The sequence below is a fragment of the Felis catus genome, chromosome D4, assembly GCF_018350175.1.
Source record: "Felis catus isolate Fca126 chromosome D4, F.catus_Fca126_mat1.0, whole genome shotgun sequence".
Taxonomy (NCBI): domain Eukaryota; kingdom Metazoa; phylum Chordata; class Mammalia; order Carnivora; family Felidae; genus Felis; species Felis catus.
The window spans coordinates 24,399,080-24,412,513 of NC_058380.1; the positions used below are offsets into that span (position 1 = coordinate 24,399,080).

The 13,434-nt window shown below is 40.6% G+C and overlaps 1 long non-coding RNA gene across 1 annotated transcript in view; it reads left to right on the forward strand.

Annotated features, from left to right (window-relative positions):
• The window catches only part of LOC123381783, a 37,107-nt gene extending 24,319 nt beyond the window's left edge, over positions 1–12,788 (forward strand). Inside the window, exon 3 of the long non-coding RNA XR_006589217.1 lies at positions 9,884–12,788. This is a non-coding gene — a long non-coding RNA (uncharacterized LOC123381783). The remainder of the gene's footprint in view (positions 1–9,883) is intronic.
• Positions 12,789–13,434: the final 646 nt, after the last annotated feature.

The following is a 13,434-nucleotide window of genomic DNA, read 5'->3' on the forward strand; positions in this document are numbered from 1 at the left end:
TTTCAACTATTATTTCTTCAAATACATTTTCTGCCCCTTTCTCATTTTTCCTTTTGGGACACTGTAATGTGATTGATTGCTTGATGTTGTCCAAAAAGTTCCTTAAACCTATCTTCATTTTTTAAAAATGGTTTTTTCTTTTTGCTGTTCAGCTTTAGAGCTTTCCATTATCCATTACCCTATCTTCTAGATCACTAATCCATTCTTCTGCATCTTCCAATCTACTGATGATTCCCTCTGGTGTATTTTTCATTTCAGTTATTCTTCAACTTTGGTTCTTTTTTTCTATTTTCTTTTTGAGTTCTCACTGAGTTGATCCACACTTCCCACCATGCCAGTGAGCATCTCTTTGACTGTTACTTTAAGCTTTTTATCAGGCAAGTTGTTTATCTCTGTTTTATTTAGTTCTTTTTATGAGTTTTTGTCTTATTCTTTGGAGAATATTCCTCTGTCTCCTCATTTTTCTTGACTTTCTGTGTTTCTGTGAATAGGTGGAACAGCTAATTCTCTTAAACTTGAAGGGATGGTCCTATGTATGGCCATCCCCTGTGTACACTCTGTGTGCCTGGTGATTTTGTCTGGCTAGCTGGAGTTATGGCTGTTGTGGGCTGATTTTTCCTTGGCACTTCATGCTGGAGCCATCTTGGTGGTTGGCCAGAGCTGAAATGGGCAGTTCCAGGGCTTGCTGTGCAGAGGGCACCCTGGCAGGGCAGCTGAAGCAAAAGTGGGCATGAGCGAGAGTGATACTGGCTCCCTGTACTCTGGCAGGATAACTGAAGCTTTATTGTGCTCAACTTGGGCAGCCCTAGGGCTCTCTGTGCAGAGGCTATCCTGGCAGGATGGCTGAGGCTGAAGTGGGAGCTCCCACAAACTCCACACATGGGCACCCTGGCAGGTCAGCTAGAACAGAGGCTGGCATGGACCAGGGGGTTCTAGGGAAGTTTGCACAGGACATGCTCTTGTAGGGCAGCTAGAGCCAAGGCATACAGAGCCCAGTGCAGTGGTTTGAGGTGTTCTGCAGAAGGGGGCACCCTCATGCGGTGGCTGGACCCAAGGCAGGTGCAGTCCAGGGTGTTCTGGGGCACTCTGCACAGGGAACATCCTGGCAGTACAGCCTTTGTTTTGATGTCTCTATTGTTTGATGTAAGTATTACTACCACAACTTTCTTTTCATTTCCATTTGCATGGATTATCTTTTCCACCCCTTTGCTTTCACTGTGTATGTGTTTAGATCTGAATTGAGTCTCTTGTAGGAAGCATATATATGAGTCTTGGGTTGTTGGGTTTTTGTATCCATTCAGACACCTAATGTCTTTTGATTGGAGCATTTAGTCCATTTACATGTAATATAATTATTGATCTATACTTATTGCCCTTGTAATTTGGTGACTCTCCTTAGTGTTATGTTTATATACCTTTATTTTTTGTATATCTATTACGTGTATTTGTTTGGTGGTACCATGAAGTTCATATGCAATGTCCTGTGTATACAGTGATCTCTTTTATGTTGATGATTACTTAAGTTCAAGTAGAAGCACTAAGTTCTAAAAGCACTACCTTTTTACTCCCTGCCACCCCTTTTTAAGTTTTTGATGTCCTATTTTATAATTTATTATTTTGTGTATCCCTTGACTAATTATTGTAGATCTAGAAGGTTTTTACCACTTTTGTTTTTTAACCTTTATACTAGCTATAGTATAAGGTATATAGGTGGTATAAGGTATAAGTATATAGGTAGTTTATCCGCTACCTTTACTATATGTTTACCTTTTCCAGGCTTTTTCCAATTTTCTTATTTCTAATGGTCTTTTCTCTTCCATTTAAAGAAGTTCTTTTAACATTTCTTGTAAGGCTGGTCTGGTGTTGATGAACTTCTTTAGCTTTTGCCTGTCAGGGAAACTCCTCCTCTCTCCTTGAGTTCTGAGTGATAACCTTGCCAGTAGAGCATCCTTGGTTGTAAGTTTTTTTCCTTTTAGTACTTTGAATGTATTGTGCCATTCCCTTCTGGCCTGTAAAGATTCTGCTGAAAAATCAGCTGGTAGTCTTGTGGATATTTTCTTGTATGGAGCTAGTTGTTTTCCTCTTGCTATTCTTTTCCCTCTCTGACTATTGACACTTTGTTTATAATGTGTCTTGGTATGGGTCTCTTGGTTCATCTTATTTGGGACTCCTTGTGTTATTCCTGGAGTTGGATGTCTGTTTCCTTTGCCGATTTAGGGAAGATTTCAGCCATTATTCCTTCAAATAGGTTTTTTGTTCCTTTCTCTCTTTTCCTTCTGGAACCCCTACAATGTGAATGTTAGTTCACTTATGTTGTCCCAGAGGTCTTTAAACTATCCTCATTTGTTAATTCTTTATTCTTTTTGTTATTCTGATTCACTGATTTCCACTGCCCTGTCTTCCAGATTGCTGATCTGTCCTCTGCATCACCAAACTACTATTCATTCCCTCTAGTGTATTTTTTATTTCAGTTATTGTATTCTTCAGCTCTAATGATTCTCTTTCATGATTTCTGTATCTTTGTTGAAATTCTCATTGTTTCATCCATTTTTCTCCCAAATGAGCATTTTTATGACCATTACCTTGAACTTCTTATTGGTAGATTTCTTATCTGTTTCACTTCATTTTTTTCCTTGAGGTTTGTCTTGTTCTTTAGTTTGGAGCATATTCTTCTGTCTCCTTATTTTTCATACATCTCTTTTTCTAGGTACTGGATAGATTAGTTAGGTCTCCCTGTCTTGAAGGAGTGGTTTTATGCAGGTGTCCTGTGGGGCCTAGTACCCCAAACCCCCTTGTCCCTAGAGCCAGGTGCTGCAGGGATGATGCCTGTGTGAACTGTATGGGCAGTGTCACGATTGGTGTGGAGTTGCTGCTGTGCAGGACTGCCTCCTTGTGTGGCTGTGTGCCAGGTTTGGCTACAATTGCAAAGGGCATGCCAGTTCTTGTCCCCTAGTTTGTCCAGCTAGTTGTGACAGCTTGGGTATGCTGGTGGGTAGGGCAAGCCTTAGGCGCAGCTTGCTGCAAGGTCTAGCTACAACTGTTGTAGGTGGTCTAGTGTGCCAGGGTGGCCCCCTTGGTGGGGGCAATTGGAAGAGACTCCCACCCTAGCCATGGGCACTTTCCAAGAGTGGCCAAGCAGGGAGCCACTTGGGAAGGTCTCTGGTGTTGGTTGAGGGTACTCACTGAGGACATCCACCAGGTGTGGCATTGCTGGAAGCCACTTGTGAGGGACTCCAGCTGGGTAGACAGGATGGGTGAGGTGAGTCCACAGGGGAATGCTGGGGCAGGGTGAGAAGTAGTAGCATGGTAGATGGAGAATATCAGGAATGTTGCTCACCAGTGCTGTGCCACCTAGGTGGGCCAGGAAAGGGAAGAGAAGGGGGAAAATAGTGAGGAAAAAATGGTGCCCACTACTGCCTCTACCCCAGGAGACCATTCCAACAGATTCCTACCCCTATAGCACATGCCCTAAAATTAGTCAGTGGATCTCCTTCACATGTAACCTAGGGGCTTGTCAAACTGCTGCCTTTGCACCAAGACTCAGAGCAAATGAGATAATGCATACACATTTTAAGAATGGAGTCTCAGTTTCCTACTGCTTTCTGACTGTCTTATACCAAATCCCCTTTGGTTTTCAAAGCCAGATGTTATGGAGCTCATCTTGCCAGTGCAAGGCCCCTTAGCTTATGGAGCCCAACACATGGAGCTTGGTACCCTTATTCATCAGGGAGGGTCTCTACAGTTATGATATCCCTCCCTTGTGTGTGTGTCGCTGCTCCCAAGGGTGTGAGTTTTGAGTATACCACATTTCCACCCCTCCTGTCTGTTTTGATGTGGCTTTCTCTTTATATCCTTAGTTGTGTGTGATCTTTTCTGCTACCCTTGAGTTCACTCTCAGAGATAGTTCTTGTATATGTAGTTGTAGATTTTGTATATCTGTGGGAGGAGGTGAGCCCAGGATCTTCCTACTCTGCCATCTTGTTCCTGCCTCCATCTACTTTTTAAGTAAAGTGTCTTAGTCCTCTTACACTTAATATAATTACTAATAACACTCCTGTCTGCTACTTTCTTGTTTCTTTTCTGTCTTCTATAGCTTTCGTTGTTCTCTTCCTCCTTTATTGCCATATTTTGTCCTATATAGTTTCTAGTGTACCATTTTAGTTTTCTTGTAATTTCTCTTCCTATATGTCTTTTGGATTATTTTCTTAGTGGGTGCTGAGGGTGTTACAATTAACATCTCAGTTTATAACCATCTGGTTCACATTAATAGAAAGATATGAATAAACAGTATATTTATATTTAATATTTACCTATTTATGATTATTAGTTTCCTTAGGTACATTGGAGTAACCACATGGTGTATTTTCATTTCAATATTAGGGACTCCTTTTAATATTTTTTTCAGGGCTGTTTTGTTGGTAGCAGATTCTCTTTGGGAATGACTTAATTTCTTTATTTTTGATAGTTGTTTTGATGAATATAGAATTCTTGGTTGATAGACTTTTTATTTCAGTACTCTGAATATGTCATCCCACTGCATTCTGGCTTTCATGTTTTCTAATGGAAATCAGCTATTAATCTTTTTAAGTATCCCTGAACATGATGAGTCACTTCCTCTTGTTGCCTTTAAGATTATCTTTCTGTCTTTATCTTTCATGTTTTTGATTATGATGTATCTAAATATTCATTTGAGTTTACCCTACTTGGATTTGGTGGAAATTTTTGGATGATTGATGTTTCTCATCAAATTTAGGATGTTTTCAGTCATTTCCTTAAGTATTCTTTCTGCCTTTTTTTCTCTCCTTTCCTTCTGGGACTCCCATTATGTTTATGTTGATACACTTGATGGTGTCTTATAGATCTCTTCCACTGTGTTCATGATTCTTCATTCTTTCTTCTCTTCTTCAGACTGGATAATCTCAATCAACCTATCTTCAAGTTTTCTGTTTCTTGCTGCTAGTTTAGATCTGTTGTTGAGTCCTTCTAGTGAATTTTTCATTTCTATTATTGTACTTTTTGAATCCAAATTCTCTATTTTTTATAATTTATAACTTGTATTATTTGTTTGATGAGACAGCATTCCTATACTCCTATTTTTTTAGACCTGATTTACACACTTAAAATCGTTGATTTAAAGTCTGTATCTAGCAGGTCTAATATCTGGCTTCCCTTGCAGCCAGCTTTTATTTATTCCTTTTCCCCCTTGTTTATGGGCTGTATTTCTTTCTTTGTGCTTATGATGTTTTGTTGAAAACTTTACATTTCAAATAATATATTGTGGAATCTCTGGAATTCAGTTTCTCCTCCCTTGGGGCTTATTTTTGTTGCTTTTTGTTTATTTAGTGACTTTTCTGAACTAATTATGTTGTTTGTATTCTTTATCACGTGTAACTACTGAAATCTTTGCTTCCTTATGTTAGTGCTCAGCAAATGTTTGGGCAGAGATTTCTGTAACTTTTGGGTAACCAAAGTTCCCCAATTTTTGCCAGTGGGGGTGGCATGTGTGCACGTGTGTATATGTGTGTGCATTGAGGCATGTAGTGAACATTTAGCCAGGCAGTTGAAAACTCTGCATGAGTGTTTGCTTCTTGCTTTCCAAGAGCCTAAGGCAAGAGGTTAGGGCCTTCTCGGGTCTTTCTAGGACATGGGCACAGCCCTGTGTTTGCTTGTGGCTTTCTAGATTACTAGCAATTTGTTAGAGCTTTTTTGAAGGCCCTTGGGGCATCTCATTCCCCAGATTTTCATTTTAAGCTTTTTAATAAGTCTATTTCTTGCCACAGCAGTTATCCACTGCTTTGGGCAAACTTGAAATTAAACAGTTGAGTCTAAATGTGTTAGACAAATGTCCCTGGAGAAGCAGCTGTTCTCACTTAGGGAAAACTTAGAGTCAGTTCCAATCAAAACAGCATTTCAAGTGGAGTCTTCCAGAGAACCATTAGATAGGTCACATAATGACAGTTCTTTGAGAATAAGGCTTGGAAGAAACTCTATCCATGTGTTTCTAGGTGGCTGGTTTTCATCATAATTTAAAGCTGTTTCAAGGCTACCATAGAGACGGAGAAAGAAGGATGGGATGAGGGGAAGTGAAAATGCCACAGAGCTTCTTATTCTCACCTAGATTCAACTGTTTCTATTGAGTGAATGCTCCCCAAATTGCTGTAAGTCTTTAGCTCCTTTCCAGAGTTCTGACAGTTGATTCTGACCACTTTTGCCACATTTTTTTTGTTGGTTTTATGGAGGAAATAATTTTAAGAGGTCACTATTCCACCATTTTCATCTGACCATTTAGAAGTTTCTTTTTAGTTTTTCTTTGGAGAATGGACAGCAATTGAGCAAAAGTGGAAGTGGGAAGACCAGTTAGGTTATTGCAACAACTCAGATTATGTAGTGGTTTGGGTTAGTGTGGCCACAGTGCAGATGGTTAGTAGTGATTGGACTCTAGACATATTTGAAGATAGCAGGTTTTGCTGATGAATTTGAATATGGCCTATAAGAGGTAGACTCTGAACAGAGTCTGAACAACTAGAAGGATCGACTGCCAAATAGGGAAGACTTGAGAGGAACAGTATTTTCCTGAAGCTGTTGGTGTATATTGATAATTAGAAAACTTGACAATGTTGCATTTTCAGGAAATCATAATCTGAATTACCACTTTGGTTTTTTTTGTTTTTTTTTTTGTTTTTTAAATTTTTTTTTCAACATTTATTTATTTTTGGGACAGAGAGAGACAGAGCATGAACGGGGGAGGGGCAGAGAGAGAGGGAGACACAGAATCAGAAACAGGCTCCAGGCTCCGAGCCATCAGCCCAGAGCCTGATGCGGGGCTCGAACTCACGGACCGCGAGATCGTGACCTGGCTGAAGTCGGACGCTTAACCGACTGCGCCACCCAGGCGCCCCTGAATTACCACTTTGAAGGCAAGGAGCTCACCTGTCTCAATGGAAGCAGAACCAAGGTCTCCTTTAGCTCCAGTCTGTCCAAATTAGCCCTCCTAGGGTGAGGGCCAACTCAGATGGTGTGTAGAGTTGTGGATAGAAAACAATGAATGGATTCTCAAGTAGCTGCTCAGGTGACCACAGGTAACCTGAAGCAGTCAGACCAAAGGTAGAGCCAGGGCTGAAGTCCTTGAGGGGGAATCAGGAGCCCAAACAAACAAACAAACAAACCCACACACACTCACAGAAGAGGGCTGGAGCCAGATTTGTAAGTAAGTGCGAACCAGTCAGTAAGCAGGATTGAAATGGTATAGGTGGGAAACAGGATATAAGCTTTTTGATGATGGCTTCTCTGATGGTCTCACCCCTGTATATGTGAGATGTGGGCATGTTCCCCCAGTGATATGGGGTCAGGAGAAGTATAAGCTACTTGATGCCTTTTTCTTTCATAACACTACAGGGTAGTGTCCTTACTACTTTCCTTATCTGTGTTCTCAAGCAGACTGTGGGCTTTTGAGGGGAGACACTAGTCTTCTCTATGTCCCCAAAGCTTGGTAGAATGCCTTGAACATAGTCAGACTAATAAATGTTTGTCAAATAATTTAATGGTGGCTGTCCTGTGTTTTAGAATGGAGGCTACGGAGAGCATGAGAAACAGGCAGAAATCTGAGGGTTTGGGTGAAGGTTCAGGAGAAGGTGAGGGAAACAAGGACCTTTTGGTGAGGTCTCTTCCTTGAGTGTGTCAACACCTTGATTTTCTTTGGTAGCCCCAAGCCCCTGTCAACCTGGAAACAACCCACCACTAGTTGTTCCTGCCCACATTATCACATCCTTGGTTCACAGGGAGTCAGAACAACCAGATCTTCATAGCTTTACTCTTCCTACCACTTTCCAAAAAAGATACCACATTTGGGGGTTTTCTCAGAGTGCTACTTTTGGAAACCAACAGAAATAAAGGGTTTTTTTTTTCCTTTCCCTTTCCTTTTTTTTTTTTATCCACTTTGATTCTATTTAGATACTAATGAAGCATCTTGGTACACATAGGGGTGAACAAAACTCAAATTTCTGAGAAAAAAATAGAGACCCAGAATTTTCTGGGTTGGATTTGGTAGAGGGATATGGAGTGAAGAGCAGGATGGAGCTACAGCAGGGACAGGAAGGAGATGGGTGGTGTGTGGGAAGCTGCAATAGCTGGTTAGGCCTTCCAGTTACAGACTGAGGGGCAGGTGTGTGGGTGGAGTGTATGTGTCGGGGGAGAGTTTCAGAGTACTCTTTGAGCCATCCATTTTTTAAATTCATCCCCTGAGCCACAGCTACAGACCATAAGTTGCTTCTGGCCCTAGAACTGAGGAGCAGAGAACAGGTAGAGTCAGGATAGCAGAGCCATCTGAAGGAGGGGAGGAAGGCCCAAGTGAGGGCAACAACATAGGGCAAGGACATTCCAGTGGCCTCTATTCCAGTGACCACCATGCTGCTGAGAGCATGACCAGAATTGTTCTTGGAAGGCTAATGCTGGTCCCAGATATATAGACAACAGTGGATTCTAGAAGAGACACTGCATAAAGGTCTCTTTGCCTTCAACAAGGAGCCTGGTAAAAGATATTCTTGACAAAAGGAAGTAGCGTATAAGGAGCTATAGAGAAGGAGGGAAATTCGGGAGATTGAAAACTATATAGTCAAACTTAGCTTCTGTATCTTGATTGTGTGAATTGGTTCCTATGAGTTGGATAAATTACTAGAAAATCATAGGAAGTGTAGCTGTTGCCACGGTTTAAGTATTTCTCCCTATATGCACTTTGAAGAGGGACTAGCTAGCCCTGAAACTTCCTTTCTCTTCCTTGGGGTAGTTTCTTTGGGCTGTGCTAAGTCTTCCCAAAGCAGAATATTCTTTGCTTCCCTGTTTTCTATCTTTATAAAAAGAAAAGTCCAGGTATTTCTATCACTTGTTCTCTAAAGTTCACTTTTTTTGGGTCTTTTATTACAAAAGACATTGTAAAATGTCTTTAAATGTCCAATTAAAATTGTTGATTAGGAAAAGAATCTCACCCCATGACAGTAAGCTTGAAAAAGAAAGTAATAAAGAACAAAATTGAAATTACCCATATTTTTACTCAAAAATCAAAATAACCCTATGACACAGGAAAATCCAATATTAACTTGAGATTTTTATTTTTTCAGAGTTGGAATCCTGAGCAGAGGTTCTTTCAGAGTGTTCTACTTTATGGTTTCTCAACAATAAAAATATACCCATCTGCCTTTATCCTAGGCTTTCTCGTTTGTTATCTGCCCACCCCCACCCTTCCCCATGGCAGCACTGGGCTCTCATTTGGGGATATCCCACTTTCCCTGACTTTATGACTTGTCTCCCTTCTATTCTTATATACCTCCTAATTGGCTCCAAATATCCAATTCTTCTGATACGCAGCCTTCCATGTGGTGCTCTCTCTGGCCAGCTGTTGGCCATCCTGGAGGCCATTTGGCATAGTCCATTGCTTTGGCCCAACAACATTAAATGTCAGTCTTCTTTTCAACCACATTCATTTTGGGCTTCTTTAAACAGCATGGCTATTAGATCTCTGGGCTCCAGTCCACAGGTCCTACCAGAGGATTAAGTTTCCAGAAGTTTGGCCTGTAACATCCAGATCAAATTTAAATTGGGTGCAAACTGCTCCCTTTGCTGGATTCCTCATGGGCTGCCCCTGCTCCCCCCACAAGAGTAGATTTCTAACCGTGGCTTAAATATTTTTGCAGACAACCTAATTCTGGCTTGAAGGAAAGAGCCTGTGTTATTCTGGGGAGAATTCCATAAATAGTGCCATCTCCAAAGACCAGAGGAAGGCATGCGTGCTATACTCTTCTTAGACATTCCTTTCCATATTAGCATGACTGGGATTCCTTTGATATCTGCCTCTTTGCTTGACTAAGGTTTCCCTTTATTTGCATTTCAGCTGATAGCAAAAGGAATATCCCAGCTTTTCCTGAGCACATATCTTTTGAAGAAAGATGATCTCCTGCCTACTATCAGAAGCTGACACTACAGGCTTTCTTCTGCTATTTGATGGCTGGTTGTTCTCTACTCCCACTTTCCACCATTAATTACTTTGATGATCATAAAAAAGAAACCTGTTGTTCTCCTTGCTGGCTGTCCTGGTGCTGGGTCTGGGTCTGCCATGCGCTGAGGATGATCTGGCTCCAAATATCAACACTATCACTTCCTGCTTAGACACGATATTTGACTAATTTGTGTGTTTCAGCTTCTTTGGTTTATAATACAAAACCGAATACCAGAAAGGACAGAATTTTACAGAAGGAGAAATCTGGAGATCTGTAGAAGGTCCTTCTCAAGTTTTCAGCAGAGTAATGATCAACACATGTACATGAGGAAGCTACTTGATAACCAAGAAAGATTTACCAAAGTGATTAGAAGAAATAGTGTCTTGCACTTACAGAGAGTAGGGAATAGTGCCTGTTGCCCTCAACAATGCTGAAAAGCTCATAATTCATAGGGCTTTCATTAGAATACATAGAATATTCTTGCCTCAGAAGCAGGGAATTATGAGCCCTACAGTAAATTCTGCTCCCCTTTTTTCTAACAAATCTTAAAAGCAAGACCCAAAGGCTCACACTGTTTCTAAGAATACTAGATGTATCTCAGAACAAGCAAAAGAATATTCATAGGAATACAAAAGTCTCCAGCACTCAACGAAGTAAAATTCACAATGTTTGGCATCCGATTAAAGATTACCTTTAAAAAAGTTACCGTATATACAAAGAAGCAGGAAAATATGACACATAACAAAATAAACCCAGAACTGGCAAAGATGTTGTAATTAAAAGCTAAGGTGTATGTGTCCTATACATTCAAAAGGTTAAGTAGGGGCATCTGGGTGGCTTGCTTAAGTGTCCAACTCTTGATTTTTGGCTCCGGTCATGATCTCATGGTTCTTGGGTTCAAGCCCCGCGTCGGGCCCTGTTCTGACAGTGCGGAGCTTGCATGATATTCTCTGCCTCCCTCTCTCTCTGCCCCTCTCCAGCTTGCTTACTCACTTGCTCTCTCAAAAATAAACATTTTTTAAAAAGTTTAAGTAGAGACATGAAAGATAAATTAACTCTTTTTCTAGAGATGAAAACTACATGGTGTGAGACTTAAAATACACACACACACACACACACACACACACACTCTTGATAGGACTAACAGCACATCATACATCAAAGAAGTAAAAATTAGTGAATTTGAAGACCTAACAATAGAAACTCTCCAAAATGAAGCACAGAATAAAAGAATCTACTAAAAGTAAAAAGAGCATGAGTGAACCTACTCTATTTGCAACTGGAGAACCCAAGAAGAGAAAAGAGGAAGACAGGAAAAATGTAAAACCCAAAATTGTAAAATATCTAGAAAAGAACATAGCAAATCTTTCTGTTCTTTAGTTAGGTGAAGACCTCTTTGCTATCACACCAGAAGTATGACGCATAAAAGAAAAACAATAAAGTGTACTTCATCAAAATTTAAAACTTCTACTCTTCAAAAGGTACTGTTAAGAGAACAAAAAGGCAAGCCACAGACAGGGAGAAAGTATTTGCAAAGTGTATGTAATAAATCTACCTAGACTATATGAAGAACTCTCAAAACTCAAGAGTAAGAAAACAAACAACTTAGTAAAAAACTGGGTGAAAAACTTGAATGCACACTTCACCAGAAACATATGTGCATGGCAGACAAACACGTAATATCCTCAACATCATTAATTGTTATGAAAAATGAAAGCACCGTGAGATACCACTGCCCACTGTTAGAATGACAAAAATTGGAAGGACTGACCATTCTAGTTGTTGTCTGGGATATTGAGGAATTGGAACTTTTACATGTTGCTATTTCTTTCCTTTTCTCTTTCTCCTCCTCTTCCCCCTTCCCCTCCTCTTTTTTTTATGAGCTGTTTATTTCATTTCTGATTATAAACAAATGAAATATATATACACATCTGTCCAAGAAATTGTGCATAATGTGGCTTTTCCAAGATTAAGACCAGAAAGTGGAACTTTTGAAAGAGGACCCATCAGGGAACTGAGGTCACGGGACCAAGCACCACCCTGGAATATGCAGAGAGCGGTGAATCTAGAGTCCTATCTGAGATCTGTGTGCCTGGGACAAAAGAAGCTGGTAGGAATTGTAATTTTGGCAAATCGCCAGAGGCTCAGTGTGGACAAAATGAGAGTGAGCAAGTCTCAGGGAAGCTCTTGTGCTTTTATGGGTTTTATCTCAGGGAATGCCATCAGGCCCTTCTCATGAGGAACCTAGAAAGGTCTCTAGGGATGGGAGGGAGAGAGGAACCACTGTGAAATACATCAGAAGCATTCTTTAGAGCAAAGGCTTGTCCTAGTGGGAAAGAAATACTTTACCAGGTGGTGAAAAGCGGTCCTCCCACCTCAGCCTAAGAAAAGAGCTGAGGAATGTCACCAGCCCAGAGACAGAGGCCCACAAAAAGACTGAAATTTAACCTAATATTATAAAATGCTTCTCCTCCCCTGCACCTTACCACCACACAAACAGGACCCCGTATAATAATAGTGAATTACAGCAGTAAGAGAAATGCAATATCTCTTTGAAGAGAGGGACTTAACAAAGCCCACCATAAACAGTGGAGGTGAAAACAAGGATGCTGGACGAAGTTGAATCTTCAGCACCTACAGCTACAGCAAACATCAAACACAGCCCAACTGTTAGGCAGATTAGCATCAAAACTCATACTAAAGATCCACCTGCAAAACCGTTCTTGTTATCTGATACATCCGGCTTTACACAAAAAAAAAATTAAAGCATGATAAAAACGCAATAAAAAACATAGTCTGGGAGCACCTGAGTGGCTCAGTCCGTTAAGCATCTGACTTCGGCCCAGGTCATGATCTCAAGTTTTGTGAGTTCAAGCGTGCTTCAGATCCTCTGCCTCCTACTCTCTCTGCCTCTCCCATGCTTGTGTGCAGGCTCTCTCTCTCTCTCTCAAAAATAATAAACATTTTTTTTTAAAAACATAGTCTGGAGAGTCTAAAGCATAGTCTAAAAGCAGGCATTAGCATCAGACTAAGGTATGACACGTGTTAGAATAATTGGATGGGGAATTTAACTATGATAGGTTAAGGGCTCTAATAGAAAAAGCAAACAATATATAAGAACAGACGGATAATGTAAGCAGAAAGATGGAAGCGTTAAGGAAGATTTAAAAGAAATGCTAGAGGGGCACCTGTGTGGCTCAGTTGGTTAAGCATCTGACTCTTTGATTTTGACTCTGGTCATGATCTCATGGCTCATGAGTTTGAGCCTCATGTTGGGGCTCAAAATCCTGTTTGGGATTTTCTATTCTGTATTCCTTATTTTCTTATTCTCTATTCTTTTCCTTTTTCTCTCTCTCTCTGCCTCTCCCCTGCTCTCTCTCCCTGTCTCTCAAAAAATAAACTTTATTAAAAAAAATTCTAAAAATGAAAAGCACTGTAACAAAGA